Source organism: Pimephales promelas, chromosome 10, assembly GCF_988280905.1.
Source record: "Pimephales promelas chromosome 10, fPimPro1.hap1.1, whole genome shotgun sequence".
NCBI classification, from domain to species: domain Eukaryota; kingdom Metazoa; phylum Chordata; class Actinopteri; order Cypriniformes; family Leuciscidae; genus Pimephales; species Pimephales promelas.
The window spans coordinates 10,712,938-10,720,726 of record NC_142778.1 but is presented as its reverse complement, the minus strand read 5'-3'; the positions used below and the strand labels follow the sequence as shown (position 1 = coordinate 10,720,726).

The 7,789-nt window shown below is 40.1% G+C and overlaps 1 pseudogene; it reads left to right on the top strand.

Annotated features, from left to right (window-relative positions):
- Nucleotides 1-3,386: 3,386 nt before the first annotated feature.
- Nucleotides 3,387-7,372, top strand: LOC148977320 (uncharacterized; annotated as a pseudogene).
- Nucleotides 7,373-7,789: the final 417 nt, after the last annotated feature.

Below are 7,789 nucleotides of genomic sequence, written 5' to 3'. Positions count from 1 at the left end.
TCATCTCCTGACTGAGATCATCTAGTTGTCTTCTCTGACGATCTAGTTCTTGTTGAAACACACTTTCAGCTGTGACTCTGTCCTGTTCTTTTTTGGCCTGGAAGTCACTGACAGTAGGGGTTGTAGACTGCTGTTGGTCCAGCTGCTCTTTGATCTGTACCAGTTCTATTTCCATCTGGGAGAAGTGTTCTCTCATGATGTCGAGGTCCTCGGAGTGCTGTAGCAGGGGAGGATTAGTGTCAGCTTTAGGCTGTCTGTCTGGAGTAGGGACAGAACAGGACGGTTTGGCTCCCAGGGTTGGAGCAATGCTTGTGAGGACCTCTTTCTCCTTCTCAGCTCAGCTGCAGGGAAGTCATACTCAAACTGTCTCAGGTCGCCTTGTATCATGGTAGTTCCATTTTTGAACAGGTTCACTGTCATTCTGGTGGTTTCAGAGTCATTTTCTTCCAGTACACTTATTTTCCATCCATTACAAATGCCTGTTCTCTGTATTACTGGGTAGTGAGAGCTGATCACATTCAGCCAGGCATATGGTTCATCAGTCCAGAAGATTAAATTACAGGACCTTCCATCTTTCTAATGATCTGGGAACATGATTTCTGGTCTTTCTCGAAGTATTGTCTGTTTATATTTTCCTCTTGCAGTTTTGCTTTTGATAGTTGGGGGATATTCAATGGTGTCAGAGTGTGTAGACATCATGAATCAGTTAATCAAGCTTCTGTGTTCCTTTAAAACAGCACTACAGCTGTTATTGATGCCGTTTCTAGGTAGCCACAGTCCAATGTTAGCTTTTAGCTATTAGTTTGAGTGTTTTCAGTTACAGACTTGTTTTGTAGTAATACATGCAAAAACTTACTGATGTTACTTGTCCAGTTACTTGCTGTTCTTGCTGTTGTGTAGTGCTTCTAAGTCCTTGTCTGTTTTTGTTTTCTCCTTGTTTGTTTCTTTTCAGCTTGATGCTCTGTTTCTGAGCTCCTTATTCCAACTGTAACTTTTTTCCTTCTGTCTCTTTCTTTCTTTATCTATTTCCTCTTTGTCTCTCATCTGGTGTGTTGTGGTCACTTCTCTTGCGTTTTCCTCATAAAAAGTCGGTGTTTATCCATTTTTGGACCGAAAACAATTGTTTTGTTCAGCAGCAAGTCTTAAAGATGACTATTCTCTTTTGTTATACTTTGTACTCCAGTAAATATTTCAAAAACACAAAATCTTTCGTACATTTAAGTTAACTTAACACAAACTGATAAACTTTAACACAAAGTACCATTGATTAAGGTGAGCTCTACTAATTTTTACATAATTTGTGCTCTAGATTAAAGACAACCCAGCAAGCAATATATAGACCCAATATAGTCTGGCTATGTGTAGCCCACTTCTAGCCTAAATATCATTAAATCTGGTTACAAGTCATTTTTTCCTAACTAACTAGCGAGATGTAAGATATTACATCATGCTATCAAAGTCAACTGAGATTACAAAGTGTTTGGCTTCATTTATTTGCCATGTTATATGTGTAGGCTGTGCGTAGACGCGATCTAGCTCTCTAGTAGAGGGGCTATTTCCAAGCAAGCAATAGTCGTCATTTCACCGTCTCTGTTTTACCCGATATAGTCCGTAACCCTATAGTCAAAATAACCTTGAATTTGTATACATGTCGTTTTGGCCACAATAAATTACGAAATTTATGATATTCCATCATGGGAGAAAATGCAACAGTGATTATAAGTTGTTTGGTTTAATTTCTTTCACGTTATATTCATAGTCTATCACGATTTAGCTCCTTGTCAGACCGACTATTTTTAGGCCACTTTGAATCCAAAGTAAAAAAAAAAAAAAAAAAACGTTTATGGCCAGGTAGTGCATAAGATGGCTGTTATCCCATGTTTGCAACAAGATGCCATTCATGACATGGTCTTTTTTAGCCAAGATTTAGCTCTGAATTGGACAGGCTATATCTAGTCTACTTTTAGCCAACACTTTTGTAAACATTTTAATTAGCATTATCTTTGCTGTCACATAACATTCAAAGTTATATAGACATTCGACGATAATATTGTATCTTTTATTTTAAGTTCTATAAAAATTCAATTTAAATTCCCAACCGCTAGATGGCACAAGCGAAGCCCTACCGAGATGACCGTGACGCACGACAAGATATCGCGGTAAGCATTTCCGCCATTTTGCAAATCTATTTTTCATGAGAGCAGTCGGAGAGCAAAGTGCGAGCATAAAACCTTTCTACTTCAAACTTGTAAATATGTGAGTACGTTTTTACATGTTCATTTTTAAATTCTGCTACATTATTAGTCATAATGTGTCGCTACCGTGACATTTTAGCGTTAACATAGCAGAGTATTTTTTCTGTCCAAGTTACTGCAACTGTACGGTTGAATAGGGCAGAGCAGGCTGTGCGGGCGACCAGGGCGGAGCAGGATGAGCGGGCGGCCAAGGCGGTGAAGACCCCTCGGGCGGCCAGGGCGGTGATGGACCAGAGAACGGCTCGGGACCACACACCGACTCAGGAATAGACACCGGCTCAGGAACAGACACTAGAACAGAAATGGTCACAAGGACAGACACAAACACAGAAACAAACACTGGATCGGCCATCTTGTCCGGAGACACTGGATCGGCCATCTTGTCCGGAGACACTGGATCGGCCATCTTGTTCGGAGACACTGGATCAGCCATCTTGTCCGGAGACACTGGCTCGGAGGCGGCTATCTTGTCCTTAGACACTGGCTTGGAGGCGGTGACGTGAACAGTCTCTGAATTGGCATAAGTAACATGAACAGTCTCTGAATCGGCCATCTTGTCCATAGACACTGGCTTGGAGGCGGCCATCTTGTCTTTAGATACTGGCTCGCAGGTGGTGACGTGAACAATCTCTGGATCGGCAGAAGGAACGTGAACAGTCTCTGAATCGGCCATCTTGTCCGTAGACACTGGCTCGGCAGGGCTGACGTGAAGCGTCTCTGGCTCGGCAGGGCTGACGTGAAGCGTCTCTGGCTCGGCAGGGTTGACGTGAAGCGTCTCTGGCTCGACAGGGCTACATGGAGCTCAGGCTCTGGATCGGGAGACTTGAGAGGAACGGTTTCCGGAAACGTCCCCTCGGTAGTAGAGGGTTCGGGAAATTCTGCTAAGACGTAACGAGAGTCCGGTGAATCAGTTGAGGTGTAGTAGAACTCTGCTTCAACGGGTGTTATAAATTCATGGAAACCCTCATCCACAGGGCCCATAGAAAAGGATGAGCCGCTTATCCTCAGGGCGAATTCAATATATTGACATAATGTCCATTGAGGGGTTGTGTCAGGCATGAGATAATTTAACATGTCCTGAAGTCCATATCGGAAAGCATCCTTTAAGACTGCATCGTCCAAGTCTATCCCATGGCAGAGCTCACAAAATTCCTTAACATATTCCTCTATAGAACGATTACCTTGGCTGAGGCAGAAGAGACTGAGAAGTGGGATTTGGTGGATCTCGGTTCTTTCTCGGCTGCTGGATCTGAAGCGGTGAAGTCTTCTGTTATGAACTGCTCTGAGACATGGAGATGAAGATCCACATACAGCTTTATTTAAGAATAGTCGCACAGGCAGGGTCGAGAATCAGCAGACAGGACAATGGAGAATACACAGTGAGAATCCAAGAAACAGGCAGAGGTCAGGGCAGGCAGCAATAATCAGAATCCAAGAACAATCCAAAGTCAAAAACCAGAAAACAAACACAGAAAACGCTCAGAAACACTCAAAAACACAAGGTGTATATATAGACAGACTAACAGGATAAGACACATGTGAATGTAATCAATCAGTGAATGAGGTACAGGTGAATGTGATCAGTGATGATGAGTCCGGGCAGTGAGTTCTGGGAAATGTAGTTGTGAGTGAAACATGAACATCTGGTGTGGAGTGCCCTCCGGTGACTCTCAAGGGCACTCCACCTGGTGACCGTTACAGTTACATAGTCAATTGTAATGTTACTTTTATTATCATATTCAACAGTTATGGATCCCAAATACCTAATGGCGTCGATTGAGAGAACGTGTTAATGCTGTCGCTGCATCAAGTAGCAGCTTGGATGAATATCTAGATTTGGATGTAAATCTACTAGGAGATGTATCTGGGGATGATACATCAATACAAGGAGATGTGTCTGGGGAGGGTCCATCAACACATGGACATTTGTCTGAGGTAGGTCCATCTTTGATTGTAGATGCAGAAGAGGGTCCATCAAATTTAGACTATGGATACAAGGAAACTGTTGATTCCAGTGACTCTAATACAGAGATTGATTATTCCGATTCTGATGACACACCACCATTACACAAAGATTTGGCTGAATGGGCAACAACAACAAATCAAACACATGCTGCACTAAATAAGCTGCTGGGAATATTGAGAACACATGGACATACACTTCCAAAAGACAGCAGAACACTGCTTCAAACCCCTTCTGGACTTGAAATTAAGAATGTATGTGGTGGCCAATACACATACCATGGTTTAGCCGGGCATTCTCCAGTTCCTTTCACAAAACACATGGTTTACAGGCACTGTAGACCTTACTATCAATATAGATGGTCTACCAATAATCAAGTCCAGTAAAACACATTTTTGGCCTATTCTAGCTAAATTTTCTAATTTTGAGCCATTTCTGGTTGGTCTCTATTATGGAAATAGCAAGCCCGAGCAAGTTCACGACTATCTTCGTGATTTAATAGCAGAATTGCAGGTGTTTATGCGTAATGGTGTCCTCCACAAAACCACAGTGCACAAAGTAACTCTGCGGGCATTCGTATGTGATGCTCAAGCAAGAGCATTGCTAAAGTGTATCAAAAGCCATAATGCCTTGATGCGAGCGTTGTCTTTCAGTGGCCACATCAGTTGAGGGCAGGGTTGTCCACTTAAATAGAGCATCTTGTGAGAAACTCACTGATGATAAATTCAATCAGTTGCAGTATCCTAACCATCAGAAGGAACCTACAGCTCTAGACCAAATCGGAATCAAATGTGTCACACAATTTCCTCTTGACCACATGCACCTCATTTTTCTCGGAGCTGTGAAAAGATTACTTACTTTTTTGTTGCGAGGCCCAGTTATTTGCAGGTTGCAAAAAGGGCAGACTGAAAAAAATCAGCGATAAGTTGATAAAACTGAAAGGAGCTATGCCAGAGTTTGCCAGGCAGCCAAGATCTCTGACCGAACTTGATCGCTGGAAAGCAACTGAACTTCGGCAATTTCTGCTGTACACTGGACCACTTGTGTTGCAGGATGTTCTCTCTCAGGACCATTACCATCACTTCCTGTCATTAACAATTGGTATGTCTATTCTCTTGGATGATGATGATGCCAGAAGAGGACACTACCTGGAATATGCCCAAAACCTGCTGGAACACTTTGTGGATACCTGTCCTGAACTCTATGGGGAAACTTTCCAACATACAACATCCACTTCAAACACATTACTGATGATGTTTTAAACTACAAGTGCTCCTTTAACGAGTTGTCCTGCTTTCCGTTTGAGAACCACCTTCAGTCCATAAAAAAATGGTCAGAAATAGCAAAAATCCAGTTGCCCAGGTCACTAAAAGATTGGCTGAAAAAGCAAATACACAGGAACACATAAAGCTTTCGAGGCGCAAACCGTACTCCATATCAGCCAATGCACCAAATCACTGCTTCCTTTTGGAGACTGAGCAGATTGTGTTTGTGAGGGAAAAGCGTCATGATGGAATGTTGGTTGTGGATGTTCTTGACCTAAAGGTCACCATCAGAGGCGGACAGAGTACACAGCTTTATTACTTGAGTAAAAGTACAGATACCCCTTGCTAAATTTTACTCAAGTACAAATAAAAAATTACTACAGTCAGATGTGTACTTGAGTAAAAGTACTAAAGTACTTGTTTTTAAAAGTACTTGAGTATCAAGAGTACAAGAGTACATTTTCTAAATATTGCATTACAACTGCCACAGTGCTTACATTTATGGACAGAAACGTCCTACATGGAGTTATGAAAAATGTTAAAGTTATACCTTGGAGAATGTAAAAGGAATTGAAAGTAAAATCAAGTTGTATTCATCTTTTTACCATGTTGCTTTACTTAACATTTAAGAAAATTTCCTTAGAAAAGTTACATTTTTGGAATAAGCTTTGAAAAGCTTTTGAAACCGATCGTTTCGCATGATAAGACCCTTATTCATTGTCTGGTTTCGTTTAAAAACATTTGAAGCTGCATCTGAAACTGTTATTAACTGTCGTTTGGACCTCGGTTGGACCTGGTTCCCATGGAAGTCCATTATAAGGAGAAAAATCCTGGAATGTTTTCATCAAAAACCTTAATTTCTTTTCGACTGAGGAAAGAAAGACATGGACATCTTGGATGACATGGGGGTGAGTAAATTATCAGCAAAAGTTTTTTCAAAAGTGAACTAATCCTTTAATTTTTTTTTTTGCAATATTAAAAGGAGCATTTCTCCTTCAATCGCTTGGCTTCTAATTGTTAAATGTGTATGTACTTGAGCAATACAAATTAAAAACTTAGTGTTTGAATGACAGGCATTCTGTGTAAATAGCTTTGCTTTAAAATCTTTTATTATGATTTTTCTTATTTTGCTAGTTCCAGTTGAAAACTTTTCTGAGGACCTTTTTGCAACTCCACCTACCGCAAAACGTTGTAAGTATACTTTTTCGCAAATATAAATACATAATGTTTGCTAATTTTTATATCTACTACATTAATTTAAAGTTTAGACTACCTTGCATATTATACAAATTTTAACATTGTGTACATAGTGGTAGTAGTGATTTTTTTTTTTTTTTTTTTTTTTTTAATCTTTCATTAGGTACTCGTATAAGTCCATTTGATGACCACGAAATGTCTACACAACCAGGTATGATATTTAATGTAGACCTAAATGTAAATTTAGTTTATTAGATGTTGTTGTGCTGTATTAACAGGGCACATTTAACTTATTATGCTGCAATCAGCTGCCTTCTACTAATTTCATATATCATATATAATCATATATAAAGTGTAAATTGTATTTCAAAACAAGCATTGATCATTCACCAATGGCTTCTGACTGTGATTCTTGCAATAAATCCAAGACATACATGTACTAACAAAAAATAATTTGCAATATTGTTCTTAAATTAACCATGGAGATATTTTACACTTTATTGGATAATTGGAGAAATTAATGTAAGGTGACAGAGCACTGTACATGAAGTCAAATGTTCTTTGTTAGTAGTACAACAACGCTATGAGTTAATATTAATAAATCTTGATTTATTGTGATTACAGCATCCAGGACAGAGCGCCAAACAGCCAGGACTCCCAGGACTCCTCCTGGCAGAAATTCTCAAAGTTAGTATGGACACTATTTTTCAAAGTTGTCAAATACTGATGTGAATATTCCAAATAATAATATACAAATACTTCATTACAGCTACCAGAACAGAGTGCCAAGCAGCCAGGACTCCCAGGACTCCTCCTGGCAGGAATTCTCAAAATAAGTATGGACACTGTTTTCCAAACTTGTCAAATAGTGATGTGAATATTCCAAATAATAATAATAATATAACGATACTTCATTACAGCTACCAGGACAGAGCGCCAAGCAGCCAGGACTCCTCCTGGCAGAAATTCTCAAAGTTAGTAGAGACACCTTTTTCCAAAGTTGTCAAATACTGATGTGAATATTCCAAATAATAATATACCGATACTTCATTACAGCTACCAGGACAGAGCGCCAAGCAGCCAGGACTCCCAGGACTCCTCCTGGCAAG